The sequence below is a fragment of the Zonotrichia leucophrys genome, chromosome 3 (assembly GCF_028769735.1).
Source record: "Zonotrichia leucophrys gambelii isolate GWCS_2022_RI chromosome 3, RI_Zleu_2.0, whole genome shotgun sequence".
Taxonomy (NCBI): Eukaryota; Metazoa; Chordata; class Aves; order Passeriformes; family Passerellidae; genus Zonotrichia; species Zonotrichia leucophrys.
Window position 1 is genome coordinate 54,436,408 of NC_088172.1, and position 20,440 is coordinate 54,456,847.

General features: G+C 41.1%; 1 protein-coding gene across 7 annotated transcripts in view; it reads left to right on the forward strand.

Moving 5' to 3' along the window:
• Positions 1–20,440, forward strand: part of HIVEP2 (HIVEP zinc finger 2) — a 136,840-nt gene that overhangs the window by 66,736 nt on the left and 49,664 nt on the right. For 6 of the 7 annotated variants that reach the window (XM_064708281.1, XM_064708280.1, XM_064708278.1 and 3 more), the window contains one exon: positions 17,992–18,089. The gene's annotated coding sequence lies outside the window, so the exon portion shown is untranslated. Of the gene's footprint in view, positions 1–13,156; positions 13,217–17,991; positions 18,090–20,440 lie in introns of those variants that run through there. The other variant, XM_064708283.1, reaches the window with a different exon arrangement.

Below are 20,440 nucleotides of genomic sequence, written 5' to 3' on the forward strand. Positions count from 1 at the left end.
GATTTTAATTTCACCCTCATGACCTTTACACCTGAACATCAGTCATTGAAACCTCTCTTTTAGATAGCAGGGGGGTCTAATCCATCAGCCCTGAGCCCTGGCTGCACTGAGGCAGACTGCAGGCTTTAGGGCAGAGAGAGACTGAGCAGGCAGAGGCAGCTGCTGCGAGCACTGCAGCGGTCCGTGATCTCCTGCTGATCCATCGGCCTGCGCTGAACAAAGCCCAGCTGGTTCTTGGGAATACCAGTGCAGGCAAACATCAGGAACAAACCAGGGCAAGCCCCAGTAAGGGGTCTGACAGAATCCAGAGTATGCTTTGCAACTCAATTGGATATTGATGGTGAGGGATACAGTGGAATCCTTGGAAAGGAACACCTGTGCTTTTTTACTGCAAGAACTTGTAGTAACAAAAGGTAGTTCACTAGAGATGGGGCCTTTAAAAGACCTTTAAATCACAGGTCTTTAAAAGAAAAGATGACCAAAACACCCACTACTGTATAAATGGACAGGTAGAGACTTACCTACTTGGTCTGTCATTATCACATTGATTTAACACATTTGGAACCTAAGTGCACAGTATCAGTTTATCTTGCAGTATATTAAATAGGAAGTCATTGGCCAAACCTAATCTCAACATAAGGGCAGCATCTGAAAGTTGGACCTCACTTATCTGAAAACTGAAGAACCAGGTCAATAGCTCTTTTTCTGAAAGAAATTTGAGATTATGTGATTGGAATATAAATCCCCACTGAAGACCATTTCTTTTCACAGTCTTTAATAGGCTGAACTGAATTGACAGCAAAAATGACCAAAAAAAAAAGGGCTAGACTGAATTATCAGAAGATTTACTTTGTATAGGTATTATATATTTTATACAAAAAACATTGAGTCTGTTTGGCCATAAGCACTGCAGGATTGTGAACCATCTTCTTCAGTACAAGGATGAAGAGGATTGTGCTCTGAGGCCAGGTCCAGCAGCTGATGTTGCAGCATCCCTTTTCCTTGTCCTGCACATCCCCTGAATTACAGGCGTGTATGTCTTGCCAGAGGGGGACCTGTGGTTACTGCCCTTAACCTGTTTATTACTGGAATTAATGTTTCAAACAGATATAATTGGGATTCCCTTTTCAACAGGCAGTGTTTTACCTTATATGGAGAAAATTAAATTATTGACACCTCTTCATCTCAGAACTCATAATAACCCTATAATGAGCACAGTCATTATGCTTCAGGTTAGCACTGCAGCAGTGTTACATAAGGAATGTAACTTGACAGTTTTCTGGGGGAAATAATTATGTATATGATATATATCACACATATATATATATGAAAGATAGTGGCCTAACCAAGGTCTCAGATGACATAATACAAGTTGGGTTATATAATTCATTTTATGGTCAATAAGCCTGTCTTCTGAGCTGCATGTTGGAAAACATACTTGTCTGTTTGTATCAGAGTTTATATTTCTCTTTTTAATATAGAAATTGCTGTGCCATGCTATTGTAGCCTGTTTTCAGCTTCTTATGCTGGCACTGGGCAAAGGCAGCCCCAGCACTGGTGTCCTCTCTTTGTTGAAACAGTGAAAAACTAGGAAACCCAACCTTCCACATGTTGATTCTGAAAACAAGCTGGATGAGTCTTATATTGCAGCCCTTTGAAGTAACAGCGGAGCAGAGTCATTCAGATGCACTCTGCCAATTTTTGTGTCTTAACAGAGGAAATTAAGTCCCCTCTTCGTGTGTCTTCAGCACTTTAGGCATGTATTTTCATTGGGAAAATTGACTTGTTTTATGCTACAGGCAGATAATTGATTTAAAGTCCCATATATATGATACAATGATATGCAAAATGAATGCTGTTTTTTAAATCCACAGTTGTGGCAATTGCATTTTCTCAGGTATCAAAAGCAGCACAGGTGTTCTGTCACAGATGGAGAGCTTGACCACCCCAGTCTGTGTTTTTGGGATGCTCAGACATCACTCAGAGGGACCTGTGCTGGGCACTGGCAGAGGTGGGACAGTGGATGTCTGGTGGCACGTGCCTTGCACACACAGCGTGTGACTCCAGGCAGCTCAGCCAAAGACTCTCTGGGAGCACGAGGAGGTCACCAGCTTCTCCTGTGCTCCTGGACCTCTTCTGTGTTGGGAGCACAGGTGTGTCACATATGAGAGGTGAGGGATTTTACTTAAAAGTCAAAGTATATGGGCCATTATTGCAGACCAGGCATAGCAAGAGTAGCTTTTAAGTTCCTGCTGCTGGAATTTGGTATGGCCTCAACAGCGTCCAGATGTTCTGTGCAAATGTTCAGGCAATCTTGATGCTGATGTGGCTTCATTCTGAGCAATCCCTAATGGGGGTGGCATAAGTTTATGGAGAGAGGTAACACTCTTGGGGTTGGTGTTTGGGTGAAGTTCTCTGGAATTACAGGGCACATGCTGAAGAAGAGCAGTATTAAATTCCAGCTATTTAATTAATATGAGTATTGATCTTGTATGTGGGATTTTCTTGAGGTATCTCTTGGGAGAACAATATTAAATTTGAAAGAACAAATGCCACTAGAAAGCAGGGAGTTGTGCAATGACATATTTTTAACTTCAAGCCTCATAAATTAAATTCCTAGGTAGACTTGGTGCAAATATTTAAAATCCTCTTCAGTCCACAAAATCAAAGAGCCAAAGGGCAACTTGAGTTCACAGGACTCTTCAGGAAGATGGAAGAGCCAAAGTCAAGCTGAAAGTGTTTTTGAGAGAACAAATCTAGGTACATTGGGCCTGGAGAGAGCCTAAGTGAGAGCTTTGGGTGCACATATGTATCTGCAAGGGCTGGAATGAAAAGGCAAGATCTTTTCATATGTTGCTGAAGAGAAATTGGGGTGAAATACTGTGGTTAAACTACAGCAGGGAGTACTTTGCTCTAGACTGTTCGATACTGGAAAGGAGTTACTACTGTACAACATTTAGGTCAGTGGAGCAAACTGCCACGGAGGGTGTGGGGTCAGTGACAGCTAGACTAGGTAAGTGACTATTATAGGTGGCCTAGGATGACCCTAGGTGGCTTTAGAGTGGCTTCCATCCTAAATGTTTCTGTGATTTTTGTTCTCTTCTGATTCAACTATTGTTAGACTGACTTGTTCTTCCAGTTAGCATGTGAATTATTACAGCCCTATTGGCAAAAAAACCCTCTGTGTGTAAGATAAAAATATGACCAATATTACTTTGCATTTATTGCAGATGTAAAATGCCAAATAATTATTGCATAAATTATGTATTACAATACATAATACAGTGTGTTTGTGTTTGTGGATAATCTCTGGAAATTGGTATTAAAAATAAAATCTTATAAATATTTAGGCTATACTTAAAACATTTGGGTTTTTTCCTTAGAATTATACTTTTATTTTCACAGGAATTTCTCCATGTTTTAAAGATAGGAAATGTCTAGCATTTTAGAGAATAATCTCACACAGGAGGTGAGATGCAATCTGTCTCCCCATGACCACATGAGCTACATCTGTCCACATGAGCTGTCTGTCGTGGTGCAAGTTTCCAGGGAAGGGTTTAGAGGACTTACAGATCAGTAAGCTCTGTGTGTTCTTATGTATGTGCACACCCTTAAGTAATGGTGTGATAGTCTTACCCAGCAGTTACTGTAGTCAGTGGAATTTTTAATTGAAGACACAGTTCCTCTATGCCAGGTTGTGTTTTCTTTCATGACACTTCATTGTTCAAAAGCAGGCTCTGGTGTTAATTAAAATTGGTGCATGGGTAAAGATTGACTTTCACCCACAGGAGCAACATGATGTATAGTTAATCACACCTGGCACGGAAGAGCATTTCTCTTTGGTCTCAATCCAGGTTCCACTGACTTTTACGATATTTGGATCAAGTTTTCCAATCATGTTGCTGTGATGATCTGCAAACCCACTGAGGACTTCATTGCTCATTGCCAGGACTAGCTGTTATGAAATGGTATGAAAAGCATTGGAACATAGGTGCCAAAACCTACATCTGCCGTTCAAGTGAAGAATTTCTTTGACTTGTCAGAATGAAAGAAATGAAGTAGCCCCAGCACAGTTAATTCCGACTCCATTTACTTATCCTCTTTTAATCACATTTGAAACTGCTGTAGGATTGGTGTATTACTAAGCAATCCTTAGAGAAGAGGTGAGCAGTGTCCTAAGGTCAGGCAAGGTTCATCAGGCTCTGCCTGGAGCCTCTTCCTGGGATCTTGTTATTCTGCTTGTCTCCCATGAAGTAGTCCTGACAGAAAAAAATAGCTTCTTTTCTTTGAGTGCTTGCTCTTCTGTCAAGAAGCAGTAAGGAGTGTAAGAAATTTATGGTGGTCACAAATGTTCTAGAACAGTGCAATAATGGTTTGAAACATAATTGACTAAATTTTAATATATCTATTATAACTGTCTGAATCAAAAATGATGATATTAATTTTTAGAAATGCTCGAGTGGAAATTTGAATAATTCTTTGGAAATGTAAAATTCAGTAGGGATCTGTTTTGTCCTTTTTTCCCTACCTTATCACTTCTCTTAATCTTTCATTGTATCTGAATTTCTGAGTGATCACTATGGTTTGTTGTGTCTTTTATTCTTTGTGAGAAGCCTTTAGCTTGATTTCTTATGTTTCTTAGTAGTAGCATTGTATTTTCCTGGTAGAAACAATTTTTTGGGCCTTATGTGTTGATTCTGTCATCCAAAAGCATTTTTTGAGTCCTGTATATTTTTCTTGTCTCCTTTCCTGGGGCAGTTTTTCCTTGGTTGGAGCTTCTACAGTCAGAGTGGCCTCTCACCAATTTTCTGGTTTTACTAATTTTTGAGCTGTAGCCCTTACATAAAATCAAACCTTGAGGGTTTAAGGGTATGAGTCTTGGAGAAATTGCCACCTTATACTCCTTAGTCTTTGCTTGCAGCTGCCCCAAAGCTCAGCTGAATGCAGCAGAGAAAGCAAAGGCAGCCTAAAAACCTGTTTTTTCATTTCTCTGTTTCCTGGGGCAACCAGGCCTTGAAGATACCATATGTTAATATGAAACATCCTCAGAAACCAGGTTTAGCTAATCCCTGCCAGTCTCTTTAAGTCAGCCAGTCTTTTTCTACCATTTAGTGTTATGGTATCTGTTTGAGCTGGCACCCAGCTTTGGGAACACAGGCATCAAATTTAGTGGAGGCTCTGCTCACCTGCATTATCATTTGTGTTCCAAAGGTCGGTAATTTTTTCTTAAAATATATTGCTTTTTAATGAGTTTTCTGGGCATAGTAAAATAGGCAATTTAGAGAGGGATGAGTTTAGTACACTATTTGGAGTCTGCATTTTATTCTTTCTGGTCTTGACTATCACAAAATGATATTCAAGAGGGGTACTTTGTCTACAACAACATTTATGAGCTTTGAAAATTCAGGCTAAAAACTGTGTGTCTGCCCTGAAGAAATGGGTCTTCTGTCAAATACCACAGCATAGATAATTTTTATTTGGGGCTTTAAGTTCAGTAGCGTGTCTGGTAAGCTTATTTCTTCAGCTGTTACTTTAGTGATGCAGCAAGTTAAACTTTCCATCTTGCCTTTTCCATAACTCTTCATCTATGCTTCAGATCTCAGACAGTGGACAGGAATTGCGAGGGACTGCACAGCTTAAAGATGACTCTCTGCCCATGGATCATCATTGCTTACAGGCTGGAGATTACTTGTCAGAAGAGCTGTGGAAGTGCTCTGCTTCTTACTCCAGGCAAAGCCATCTGGGTTGGCTTTGGTTGAAGGTCAATGAGGGCTCACAGTGAATGAGGTAGAAATGTGAGCCTTCAGCCAGCATGGAACAAGTAGGGACAGAAGGACCTTCGGCTTCCATAGCTAGAGCAAGACGTGCTGTCATAGCTCTTAGCCAGCAACATTTTCCTTTAAATGAGACGTGCCGGGATAGCTTGGACAGCTACGAGCTTTTGTATCACGTTTTCCTACATGACGCTGAGGAAAAAGTCTTGAAACCCTTATGGAAAAGTATACCAGAACCTGCCTTGTAACTGTCCTTGCAGGAGCTTTCCACTGGCCTCCAAAACCAAGCCTTTTATCTGAGATTATTCTCCAGGCTGTTGATTACATTTTTCAGAGCTGCAGTGTTCTCAGTGATGATTGCGTCAGGACTATCAGTTGTTATTTCCAGGTCCTCAATTTTCTTTTCAACCTCCTGCTGTTTTAATCCCAGACCTTCAAGCTTCCTGTCTATGGAAACCATAGTAGCCTGGAGTAAGTCCAGCCTTCCAGAAATAGGAAGTTTTGTATGTTTTAGAAAAAAATTAGATCATACTGGGTGGCCAATGGCTGCAGCTGTAGACATCGTCAAACCAAAGGCAGGTAAACTCTTTCAACAGGGTGAAAACCGTGTATGAGTATGCTGCCAGATTCTTTGCTGGTCCTCATTTCTGCTTTCTGTTAAAGTCACTTATGAAAATCACAGACAACAGTCTTAAAATCTTAAATCACTTAAATGATTGTGACCAATAGGTCATACCATATAGCATACCTGGAAAACAGCTTTTCACACGGCTCCTGAAAGCTTTCTAATAAGATTATTTTTAAAATACATCTTAAATCAGTTGTTTTCTTAAACTGCCCATATAGTCCCAGGCACTTAGTTTGGCATAATTTTCTCCCATGTCTCTGCACATCATGTTCCTCTCTTCTCCATCCTGGGAGAAGGCTGTGCCTGCAGCAGGCAGCAGCACCAGGCCCCCTTCCTGTGGCTCTGGGGAAGAGTACTTAGCCCAGGTTCAGCCTCACCGATGGGGACAGGGCCAGGTGGGTGAGCCTTCTGCAGAATGGGGGTGGAGCAGGAGCTGGAGTCAGTCATGGGAGTGCTGGAAACTTCTTTTGCTTGTGGAAATACCATAACCTTTCTGATAAGGGCACATGTGGTGAGACATTTTATCTCTGCATTTCTGCAGAAGTGCATGAGAAGGTAAGATTTCCAATGGGGGCAGAAGCCAGTATTGAAGCCTTTACAGAGGACTTCTTACTCCAGTCAAATGAAGAACATGCCTGTTTTACAGATTTTTGCTGTCTCTGCTGTCTTGGCCAAAGGTATAAAGAGGCATGATCCTTGACTTGATCGCTAACACACACAAAAGCTCTTCTCACTGTGGATACACTTAGAACAAACCTTTACTTTTACTGAAACACTTTTAGTGTGTTGGATGAGGGAAGATGGACCTCAGGAAAAAGCTGTGCCAGCAAATAACATAACTTTGCTGGTACGAAGGAAGGCTGTGCTGGGAACACTGTCAGTACAGTGTGCTCGGACAGCTGCACCAGCAGAGCTATCCTATTCTGGATACAGCCTTGTCTTCTGTTCCAGTTTGTCATGCATGATTTATCTTTCTGTCACCTCTTCAGAACCCTAGGCACCTCTCAGCATAAAAAGAAATTAAAACACAATACAGATGAGTCTCCTCTGTATTGGAGTCTTGACCTTTAATATATCAGGTTTTCATATTGCAGCTTTTCCAGCAAATAGGCTGTTCTACAAGAACAGAGGTGCTTTAGTGATCTGCAGAGGTCCTACCTTAGCCATGCTTCAGTTTTATTTGCTCCCACCTACCAGCTCTCAAGCTGCCTGAAATGCCTTTGAGAGGAGATAAGGTTTTCAGATTGCCTACTAGATCATGACCATGAACTCCAGCGAAGCAAAAAAAAATCATTAAAAATCAGAGAAAACAGCCTGGCAACCCAAGTGTTAGAAGGATTGCTTAATGTTTCATGCTGTTTTGCCAGTTTAATTTTTATCAGCCTTTGGGATTTATGTTTTTCCCCTTGGTGTTCTCATTACATTTTCCTTCCCTTATTAAAGAAAGTGTTTGCACCTTACTCTGTGTCTGCACTCCTCATGAACAGACTGGTACATTGCTCCAACAGCAGCTCTGCAGTCAGACCCCTTAGATCAATAAACCATCTTTGTTGTTAAGTATACCAGACCTGAATTTTAAAGATTCGCAGTCACACTTGAAATACCTGATGTAAATTTTAAGAGGCATCTGAAGAATTGCTGTACATTGTGGTCATAAAGTTTTGCCAGTGTTACCTTTTGACCAGATCACTGTTTGACTGGGTTTTGGTCTCACATTTTTCTCTGCAACTATTCATGGTCTTGGTGTTCCTTTTTTTCTCCAAGAGACAGACAACTATGTCTTCAGAAGAACAAAACAACTGTGTCAACAGATGGGAGAGAAAATACTGTGTCTGAAATAGTGCTAGAAATAAACCATGTTAAAAATAGGTAGTCTTGCCACAAGTGTTTCTTTGGCCAATGTGGAAATCCTTCTTTCCCATACTTGCATGTTATCAAAACTGTACTAAAATCCTGCTAGAAAAGCTGCCAAATAAACCTACAAAAACATTGCTACAACAATAACTACCCTTTTCCTTCCTAATTGTTAAGAGTCATGCTAGTAAAGGAGAAAGACTAAGGAAGTAGTGCTACCATGGGAGAGCTCTGAACAGTGCCAGGGACTGACCCCTGGCCAGCAGCAACTAAAACACAGCTCTTTCCTTGCGGCTATAGATTTTATTGATGTGACCTTCCTCTCCCCTCCCAACAGTCCTAGCACAACACCAGAGGGTTGTCAGAATTTTGCCCTTTCTTAGAAGTGTTTCTGCATTCCTAGGCTTGGAGAAAAATAATTTTCCTGTCCCACAAAATACCTGGGGAAAACCCACAGCAGTTCAGCTGACAAGCTGGGGTTTTTTATAAGAAAACTCTTTTCCTCTCCAAAACTGGAAAGCAAACTGAACTACTCTTAAATGTGACTGTTACCATCAGAATTACAGCTGCAGTTTAGACTTTGCATTTCTGCTTTCCGTCTCTTGTCTCACTTATTTTTGCTGTTTGTCCCCTTGCTTTCAATTGTCTCTTCTGTGTCTCAATTTATCCAGTTTTTGTGGCCAACCAGCCAGTTCAGCATTACTGTCCCAATGGCTGTAAAGAGGGCAGAGAAGCCCTTCACTAAATGAGCTTTTTTCCACAATGCCTCTGTGCTTTCTTTGGTCCATTTTTGTTCGTGCTTGGTGCTCCATGTTGTGTCATCTGGGAAGAGAGATGATGTTTGCATAATGTGTATTTTTCTGGAGTTAATTTCTGAAAACATTTGTACAGTTGGCAGCACCTTTGGGGCAGGGACAGATTGCAATCTAAAACACAGAACAAGTCAGTGTGTTGACAACAGCTGGAGGAGTGGAAGAACAGGTACAGCCTGGCCCTCAGTGCTCCCTTCCCCACATTCCCCACAGCCTTTTTCTATGGGGACTTGCTTGGGAGCTTGGCAGAAAGCAGCCTCAGGCAGCAGAGCATAGTTTAGGGCAGCCCCGTGGTATTTGTAATTGATTTTGGTATCTGCAAAGGCAGATAAGGCTCCTTCATCTAGGGAGAAGGGCAGAGGCAGGCAAATGGTGCAGCCTGCTGCTGGGCATAAATTCCCCATGACTGGTTCCAGCCCTGCTCTTTGCAACAGGCTTTTCCTTTCCCACTTGTCTGCAGTCAAGGAATGCTCCTGGGGATCTGTGCTTGACTGGAAGTCGTCTCTGTTAGATTAATGATGCTTGCAAAGACTGAAAGAAATTTGAAGGAAAATAATAGATTTCAGATGGTGTTAGAGGCTGCCGTGTTACTTCAATCCATCAAGGGAAGACCCACATTCCTTATCAAATGACCCACATTCCTCACACTACTATCAAAGTAGTGTGCTTATTATCCCCTCTCTTTCCTTGTTGCCACGTGAGGAAAATGTAAATGAAGAGTCGAAATGCCTATTATTTTTCACTCTTTTTCCAGCAGATAATTTCCCAATTCACTCTGTGTAAAGGCTTAGTGAGGCTCATCAGCAATATATGTACAGAATTTCCTATGGTAGCTTCCTACCTCACTTTTTTTGTGTTGACTCCTGCCTCTGTGGTCCCTGTAATCCATATGTATATGTATATATATCTATGTCCACTCCAAGGATATGTCCCATGGCCTTTTTAAAATTTGTTTTTGCTTAACTGATTTATGGATGAGTTAAAAAGACTAGTATTTACATGCATGAGTGACAGTTTGATTAACAGCTGAATTCTACCTTCTTCCAGCCTAATGAGCTCCAAAGGTAAATCAAGGGAAGTTTTGTGGAAAATCCTCCCTCTGTGAAAAACCAACATTCAAAAAGATGCACCACTACCTATTCGCTTTTGACTTGAGCACATGCTTTGCTTTGCTGAATTGACTTTACTGATTAGAGATGGAATTAAGTGACTTGCTTAAATGACTTGCTTAGCTGTGAATGAGGTTGCATAATTTCTCTGCTGGAGCTCTTCTCCCAAATTAGTGGGAGTAGGCTTAGGCCACAGGGACAGAGAGGGATGCAGTTGTAACGGGCAGGATAAGTCAATTAAGAATTATGCCCTTTGTATTGTAAAATGCTATTTTATTTTTTCATTACTGCCAGTTTCAAATTGTGGTTGTGAATTGTAATCAAGTGAATATGGTTTCATGGGGCAAGTATAACAAAATATTTTTGAGCAGCTATAGGAATTCAGCTAAAAGCTCTTGTGTAGCTGTGTCCAAGCTAACTGCTGTTGCACTGCCTTGTTTTTCAGACTCTTTCATTCTTTTGTTGACACAAAAATCATTAGAAAACATTCACTGGCAGCATTTAATAGCATATATTTAGAACATGAAATAAAGAAGCCAGACATTAGTGATGCACCATAATCTATTAGTAATCTGTTTAACTCCACTCCTCCACACATGCAAGAGAATAAAATAGAAGTTACTCAAATAAAATGGATATTTAAAAAAAATCTTCACCTTTATGGTTATGCTTTTTTTTTTTTTCTTTAAAGCACCAGCTATTTTTCTTTTTCTGAGAGTCAATGGTGATCGCAAAATGTGAAAAATTGCAAACAAAACTGAGGAGAAGTTCAAGTTAGCTGTGGAGCCAAAAGTGTGATTCAGTAGCTGAAAATATCTCTGCGCTTCATGCATCAAACTCAAACACAGTGCTTTGGCAACGCCCCCTGGATTAGAAGCGGAGTTTGAGGTCATTCCTCCTCCAGCCTGCCATGTATGGAGAGAGCCCACGCTCATGACAAATTACTGAGCAGAGTAACATCAGTGCAGAGGGATCTTGCCTCACTGAGGAGAACCAAAGTCTTCACTGCTGCCTTTCTCTTGGTAGTCTTAAGACCTGGAGGACCAGAGTGGAGGCACTGGGAGAGAGGACACTTGAAACAGTCCCTCTCTAGATGTGGCAATAACAAGGGACAGTGAGGTCGCTTCCTTGTGAAGAGGTCACAGGATGTCCAGCAGAAATGCTATGAAAGTGTGTGCTCAGAGATGGTTTGGTGGCCCAAACCATCAGATTTTCAAGACAAATAGTCAGCTGCCAGTGATGGTGTTACACTGGGGCTGCCAACCTGAAACAACAATTGTGTAATCCTGTGCTTTACAAGCTGTCTCTGCAACTGTCCGAGACTGATCTCAGCCTATCTGGGCTAAATTCAGAGTGCCTTGAGTGAAGTCTATACTTTTAACTAACACCAGACTCATTGAGCTTTTAGTTTTATTTTATAGGGAGCCTTAGCTTAGATTTTGCAGGTAACAACCAAAAGTCTGTAAACAGACTCTAAGTCCTTAGATTATTTTCCTTCCTGGTAAAACTCTCTTGCTTACAGACATCCCACTTCCCTCCTGTTATCCTGCACGGCTGAGCCTGTTGCCAGCTTCTCAGGGACAAGTTAGCGTTCACTGGCTGCTGAGATTGTTCAGCCCTATGGCTGTTACTCTGCCATGGGCTCGATGCTGCCATGGTCTTTCCATGGAGATGGAGATAGTTTTGACAGCTAGGTGATTGGCATGGTCTAATGGGATACTTGCCATATTGTAGCCTACCTGCTTAGTGGCCTTAATGTCTACTTAGTGCCTCTGCCTCAGTTTCTTCACTGTGCACCTTGCTGCATTGGTTTTCCCCAATGCATGGGTGTCGTCGCAGGGTAGTCATTCAAAGAGAGAATGGAAGCCAAGGCCACTCAGTGTGGGAGGTTCCTCGTGATGATTTTGCCAAAGTCTGTTGTGCCAAAGAGCATGTTTGGATCCCATAGAGCATGAGCTTTACCTAGAATCCTATCTTGGGCTTGGCTGAGATCTGATGTTTTCATTTTCCCTGCCTACTCTCGGAGGATCGCCAGATGTACTCCCATCTTCCTGCCAGCTGCCTGCACAAATAGCCCTCTTGGCAGCAGCAGGCTAGGCAAATGGGTTGAGCAATGTGTGTTTGAGGACACTGTGTCAATTGTCAGCTTGACCATTGTCTAAGAGCATCAGGCCTGGTTACTGAGGGCGCAGGTCTCAGCTGGCAGCGTCCAAACCGTTATTTGCAGTGAGGTTATGGACCTGTACTTAGGGGGATGTGCTCTTGCTAATTTTGCTCCTGGCTGAAGTGAAAAAAAGTAACCCAAAATCATAGTTTCAGCAGCGGCAGCTAAATAAGCTCCTGTGCAGATTGGGGTCTGAAGATAAAGGAGATAACATAGGGAGGCTCCCAAGTAGTAAATAGGTTCTTGGTTTTAATAAAGTGAATTACCTATGTGTAAAGTAAACAAAGTTCATAGATGTTCCTTTTAGTTAAATTTTGTTTGGATTGCAGAACCTGAGCAACAATAGAACCAGCTCCCCTGACACACATGCATTAGTAAATATGTCTATTTTAATTTATATAATATGTACAAATATGCACACATGGATATATACATTAATTTATGCAGATAAACACATATATATGCACATAAATTTATGCATGTACAAATTTGAACAAACTGAAATATTTCAAAGATTTCTTTGTGCTCTTTGCATTAAGATCTGCAACATGGTATTAGCAGGATACCAAAATGAAGCAAAGCTGTCTATAAAAAAGATTTAAATGGGCTATCACACTCCTATTGACAAAATTGTGGAAAACAAAAGAAGCATATATACTGAAAGATAAAGCAGGCTTCAAATCTCTTGCCGTTTTAATAATGAAGACAAAAATGCTTACAGCATAACAACATTTGATTCAAAAAATGAATTCTATACATTTTAGTTTGGAAGTAGTTCAAGATTTGATCCATTAATTTTATCTAACTGGTTGTAGGCAAACATATATGTGCAGTATCGGGAGCTGCCAGAATGACCTGGAATTAAGAGTGCAAAGGTAGGGTTGCTTTAAGTATTTTAATTCATCTATTCAAAGATGATTTGTGTGAACATATTAAGAACACCAGTAAACTAATGGAAATAATTTTCTTCCACTTTTTACAAATTCAATTGCATATGGTATGATTGCATTTGATCAAGGCATGAACATAATTTCACAGATGATTGTCTTCTGGCATTGATCATATGAAGTCAATTTAAAGTATGACATTGCTTTTACCTTCCTTCTCTTCCTCAGAAGACTTTTTTGCTTCTAGCTGCCATAGCTATCAAATTGTGTGTATAATAAATTGTGTTTTGTTTAGAGAGTGATAACTGTAAAATATTGCCCATTTGGAGAAAAAGTGCTGCGATTGAGATTGATGCCTGGAATTTAATGTATCATAGCTGCAATCAAACAAATTTTAGGCTTCTAATTTCTCCTATAACAGATGATAATTCACAGAGTTCTATGGACCTTCTGTGTTTGAAAAGAAAAAAAGGAGCAAAAAGAGAAAAATGAGAAAATTAAAAAATTAAAATATTAGAAAATCCACTCTGACTGGCTTCACACTCTCTACATATTACAGAAGTTTTTGTGGTCAATTCATTGCATTAAGTAAGAAAACATCTGTAAAGAGAGAACTCATGGAAGATGGCTCCGAGTGAGAGATTTGCATATAGCCCCACTGTTTTGTGTTACCCGCCATGAATTCAAGTTGATGGTCAATGCACTGCAGAAGTGTGCACATTTTTCTACCCATATTGCTTAACTCTTCTTTAGTACAAATTATTATGTATAATCCTAGAACCTGGCTGCAACTTAATGGTACCTTACAGACCTAGTCAAAATGAGGCTTTAGGTAAATTCCCAAACCATGGTTAGTTACAGACTATGTTGGAATGCTATCTGCTGCAAGCCAGTTAAGGAGTAACGTGGACATGACTTTATTAGCCCTTTGTACTCTTGAAGCAATTTCACCTGTTTACTGTAGTATTTCAGAATATTTGAATAATTATCAGTAAAATATTATCCAGTTGCTTTCCAAAAATTTTAGTTTCTGATTAAAATACACATGAGTTTTCTGCCTTTTTTTTGCTTTGGAAGATGCTCAGGAATGTCCCAGGCAAGCCCCTACCCTCAACTGACCCTACAGTGGCAGTTTAACAAATATATAAAAAGTGATACAAAGCAAAGATCTTGCTGTTGATCCATGACATTACTTAATTATTATGATCAGATGATACTGATGTCTCTGTTATATTTTTGTGTCACCACTGAAGGTGTAGTTTTATGACTAGAAAATAGTTACAGGGGTTGTCAAGGCTGCTAGGAGTCTTTCAAAAGCAGATGGTGTAAGTCATTATCAGAGCACCTCTGCCTGTGTTTCCAGGTCCTGTGTAAAAGGCTATTCCCAGAGCGTTTGAGAGGCAAAGTTCAAACTGAAAAAGCTCTTCCAAACAGTGAGACATGCTGTGATTTTCATACTCTCATTTCCCTTTTGATGAGCTTTTCTATTCATAGTCCCAATAGCTGTCAAACAACTGCAGAAGAGATGACAAGAGTCATGACCAGGTGTGACCAAATAGAATCACAGAACCATTTAGGTTGGAAGTCCAGCTGTTAACCCAGCACTGCCAAGTCCATGAGTAAGCTTCATCCCCAAATGCCACATCTGCATGTCTTTTAAATACCTCCAGGGATGGTGACTCAGCCACTGCCCTGGGCAGCCTGTTCCAAGGCTTGACAACTCTTTCTGCAAAGAAGTTTTTTCCTAATATCCAATCTAAACCTCCTCTGATGCAACTTGAAGTATTTTCCTTTTGCCCAACAATTTGTTAGTTGTAAGAAGAGACCTAGCAACTTATAAACACTAGAAAATGCTCAGCAGTGGTGGCTGCACTGCTGTCTGTCTTTGGTGGGCAGGCATTGGAGGCATGCTTGTTTTCTTCTGCAGCAAAGGAACAAAGGATCACTCAAATTTTTACTAATGCGGTGATAAAAAGAAAAGTTCCTTGTTTTACTATCCAAACAATAACTCTTGAGCTTTAATTAGGCAGCAAAATCCTGTTTGAGGACACATGAGTTATCTGGGCTTGTTAGAGACTCTGCAGATTGGCTGTTCCTTCAGACCACCTCCCCTTTGCTAGAACCAGTGCTGCTATGAGGTGCTAAGGTAGTAAGGAGATGGACTAGTACTGCCAGGACAAAACCCTGCTGTCCTTAACTAGGTCTTGGTTTGAAGAATATTTTGCCTCCTTGTAAGCAATGATTAAGTTTCTTAAATACTCAGAAACTGATCCAGCCTGAATTTAACGGATCAGATGCTAAAGTATTCTTTGAGGAACCATGTTGAAGACAGTGAGGTTACCACAGCAAGAGGGAAGACATTGGACATATTCCATTATGCCCTAACTTATTTTAGCTCAGTTTTGAGCTAAAATAAGTTAGGGCAAAATGGAATATAGTGTTCCTCATGGATTTCAATTTAAACCCTCTCCATGAAGCTGGAACAGCTGAAGTGTGAATTTGTTCTATAAATGACATCTTTCACTTATGGCTTTATTCTCTTTTCTTGAAAGTCTCCTCTGCTTCTGCCAGGATGCCATAGAGAGGATTGAGTATAAATGAGTATAAAAACCCCTTGTCATTAGGTTGCAGATAGGATAAACAAGTTCATTATGCATATTAATTAGAAATAACTGTGCAAGTGTAGCCAGCAGCACTAAAACCACTTCAGACTGTGAAAGTACAAGGAGATCTGCTTTAGGGCTGGAAGGTATCCATGCCACACCAGGGGGAAGAGGCTACAATCCAGACCACTCCTTGATCCTACTGAAGAATGGGAGAATAAGGACTCATGACTTCTTTATTGCTTTACTTTGCTTTTTTGCCTGGGACATTTTTCAGGTCAATTGTAAAAGTAGTGATTGAAATGCTGGCCATGCTAAGTACAGAGTTTTGCCCTTGAGTAGAGACGTGCCAAGGTTTCACCAACCGATTAAAACCATATTAGGACCTGTCTGTTCAAAGGTTCAAAAGTGGTTCCTGGCTTCACATCCAGATAATTTCCTAGAAAGCTGTAGATTGGTGTGATAAAGTGCCAGGGGCTGCAGCCAGAGCATGTGTTATTTTATACACTCAGATGCCTGTATAGACTGCTGTTGATATTGCTGATCAATAACACATTATCATTTACTATTTGTTTTTGTTGCTGGTAGCAAACATTGCAGGGAAAACCAGCATAAGCATATCCATTTATTGCCAGCCAGTTCCAGCCCTGTTTTACCTTTCAGCACTGGCTTACATCTGTGCTCTGCTAGCAGTGGAAGCACCATGTGTTGCCCACCCCCCAGAGCACAGGTTCCCTGCTGGAAGCAGAGGGAAGTTTGCTTTGGCTTCAGGGTATAGTGTGGTCTGGCCACAGGCACAAATCTGCAAGTTAGGTGGGCTAAGTTTGAGATTTTCCTGTCCACGTCCTCTGACATGCTCCTCTACCATGACGTGTAAGGCCTTGAGGAGCATGTACCTTTTGCTGTGGTGGCCTGATCACCTGAGATGGTAGCCAGCCAGAGCCCAGTGCCACAGCCAGGGCAAAAGAGCAGGAGAAGGGGTGACATGAGCTGCACTTCTTGCTGGGGCCCTGGAGTGCTGCCCTGTGCAGGAGCACATTCCCCTGGGATGCTCACACTTGTTTCCTACCCATCACATTGCTTGCGATCTCACATGTGGGTATTCAGGGATGCGGGGAAGCCTGAAAGAAAGTGCCCTGAGCAAAATGCATGCTGTAGTTGTCTGTTCACACCAGTCTTTGCAAAATCAGAACAGCCAGGCCTGTTGGAGTATATAGTTCACTGAATACACGATCACTGAAGGTTTGTTGCCTGAGTATTAACAAGGTGGACATTTCAGTCAGCTCTGCTGTGTACAAATGAGATCTGAGCTTCCAGTTCCTGGTGCCTTGTCTGTATGCCCCAATTAGGGGTATTCAATAACCCACTCCCTACAAGGTGTAAGCAAAGCAGTCTGTGGCTAACGTGTCTGACACATTAATGAACATATCTCCTGGTGCTCTGTGCCTTGGATGCACATACACTCCTGCACACATGCCTACAGCAGGTCTTTGGTGTGCAGAAAGTGCTTTCTTTGTGGTCTTTCCCACAGTGCCATCACATGTAAGGAGAAATGTAAGGACTATGACTGTTTTTCACACTGTATGCTAATAACTTATTTTCTAAAACATACTAGCATCATATGGAAAAGGGAATTCCTATAGGTGGTCTCACTTTTAAAGTGCTAAATAGGAAAGAAGCAGGATGAAAGATAATCACATTGCTCTGGTTCAATAACAGGAAAGTATTTGCATTTAATTAAAAATTATGTGCTCTTAAGTTAGGATTTGGGCATGATGTTTTCAAAATTGGACAGAAATTAGGCAGAACACTTGGAATGACAAGGCCTAAAAGACAATTCATGGTTTGTGCTTACCCTGCTTTTTGTATATATCATGTTTGAAAATACATCATTGTATGCACCTACTGGCCTTGTATGTCTATTGTTTTCACTTTGACATGCATTAGTTGATGTGTATTCTAGCCCACAGCAAGTTGGAAACCACAGGAGAGCTACTGATTGCTGGTGCCACATTGCTCTGAAGGCAGCAAGGACTGTGACAATCTCAAGTTCTTACATGTATTGATGTAGCCAACACCATAAACTCAGGTTTTAAAATCAAACAGCAGGCTGAATTGATCACAGTCTTTAAAAATCTTTAATATTTGCTTTCCAAACAGGTGGAAGAGAGAGTCAACAGCCATATTTGCTGGAGTAGTGAACCAAATTGCTTTGACTGGAACCATTACTCATGTGCACCTTTGATGGCAGCAGCCAGGTAGGAGAGAAAAGGAAGGGTGGTTTTGCATGAGCTGAGGGAGTGGGTCTGAGAGCACAGTTTTTAATTCTGAAAAGGCTTCATGTGGAAGTGACACACATTTAACTCCTCATTATGTATCCTTTTGTTACAACTGAAGCCAGCTTTTGCCAAAATTAGACACATTTCTGTTTTGGGGCAGGTTTTTGCTAATTTGGAAGTGATGTCTTTGTTTTATCCACATATTTGGTTTTCCACTTTCCCTTCTCCTATGCAATTCTTATATCAAATATCCAGGGACTCCACTTCTTGAACTAAACCGAAAAGTGTGCTTGTAAAAATACAAGAAGATATGGTGGGTGAGGTTTTTATATCTGAAATGTCTGGGGGTGTTTATTTACTTTGTCCTAAAATATAAGTTGGTGATTTATGCTTGACAATCTTGCCATTTCAAGTGCACCATGGACAGTACTGTTCAAGGTTTCATTTTTCCTCTGGGTCTTGAACACTTGGGCATTTAGAAACTGCAGTTATAAAAGTGCTAATGTTGTTGTATGCAATAACACCCAAGCTTAAAGTTAGTGGATTCCCAACAGAGGTCTTACTGTGGCATCAGTTCAGAAGACAATTTATCTTGTCAAGAAAAAGTCAGTTTTCAGCTACTGATTGCAGCACCATGTTTATTAGGGTTGGTAGTCCCAAGATGGTCAGTTTTCGTATTCACAGTCTCAAAAACTGTGCCTGTGTGCAGTAATACAAAGTTACTTTTCTTGCTATAGGAGACCTGAAGCACTGAGAAGCTGCTCTCATCTTCTTGCACATCCTTGATGGTCAAAGAATTGTTAGCCCTTAGAATTTATTAAGACAAGCTTGAAAGAGTGAAAGGTTAAGGAAAGTTTGATCTCTCTCATTGAGTTTCTTTTTTTTTTAATTATCCAATATTTATCTTCAGCCATAGAAGCTAGGTGTATAAGGAAGACCCTGAAGATTCTCATGTCATATCACGAGCACATGAGGTGTTCAAAGAAAATACAGAACATAGAGATAACCACAGATTTTTCTCAAATACAGATTTGAGATAACCGCACCAGATTTTTCAGGATTATGTAAATAGTGTTATAGTGTTGGATCTATGTTTCATTCTATATATGAATTCAGTGAAAGAAGGGGTTAAATTGAGAAGGGCAATCCTTTGAACCTTTGCTCAACCCTGGAACTGATCCCAAATATTCTGCAGTCCAGAATGGTGCTATATGGGATATCTCTTCTTATGGATCCCTCTCAGGGTCCCTGCAATGGGAGTCGTGGGTATCTGCGTTGCTCTCTCTCCCCCCTGCAGCCTCTGAGAGATGTTTGTGTGCAGCCTGGGATCAGAGTTGGGTGGGCGAGAGGGTGTGAACTGATGGCTGTCAGCAGGGCTGTTACCCCCGCCAGAGGTCCTGTGGAATTTCTGTTTAAAGTTCAGCAGGAAAATAAACTGTCCTCATGCACCCCTGAGCTGTGTTGCCAGTTTGGAAAGCATTAACAGCGTGTGAAATTTATAAGGAGGAGTAATGGAACACTGCTGGAGTATGGAAACCTGGCCATGTCCTGACTCACCAGGCAGGATTTAAGTGGAAAACAGAGAACTTTGGCACACAAGAGTATGGCGGCCATGCTCTGAAACGGGGTTTTAGCATACAGCTTTCAGGTTTTGTCAGCTTGTAACTTAAAGGCACTTGTGTGCATTGGGCCCTTTTTGCTGTGGCTCTTGTACATGAGAACTCTCCCCAGTAATGTGTCAGCCGAATAACAGCACACTTCACTTTTTGTTTGGAACATTTAAATTTTAGAATAGATGCTCTCAATTAATGTAGTTTAAACCAGCGTTATTGTAACTATGATGATATATACCACTACCTCGTGTGCTAAGGATATTAAGGCAAGCACTTAACACTGTTAGGGTAGTAAATACGCTGTGTGAGCTAATAAAAGGCTCCCATGAAGAAATGGAACCCTATTACTGCCTAGTGTACAGGTGAAAGCTTGCAGTCTGATTCCACCTCTAGGCACGGGGTGGTAGGAAAGGCACATTTTCTCCAGGGACCAGAGCATGCAAGGCTGCCAAACCAGCAGTCTCAGGCATCCTTCAGGGAATGTTTCCTGCAGCTGAGCAAGATTGCAAGCTGTGGTGTGGAGGACTAGCTGCTTTATTTTGGCTAGGAATCCTTTGAAGATACTGGTCCTGATTCTCTACTGCCTGAAACCTTTTGCTATTTATACCTGGGTAAAGTGAATGCCGAGCGAGCATAAAATACCACTACGCTGGTGCTAAAGGAGCTGTTATCCACTTTGCCCAAATATAAATGACTATGCAAAGGGTGAAGCAAGTT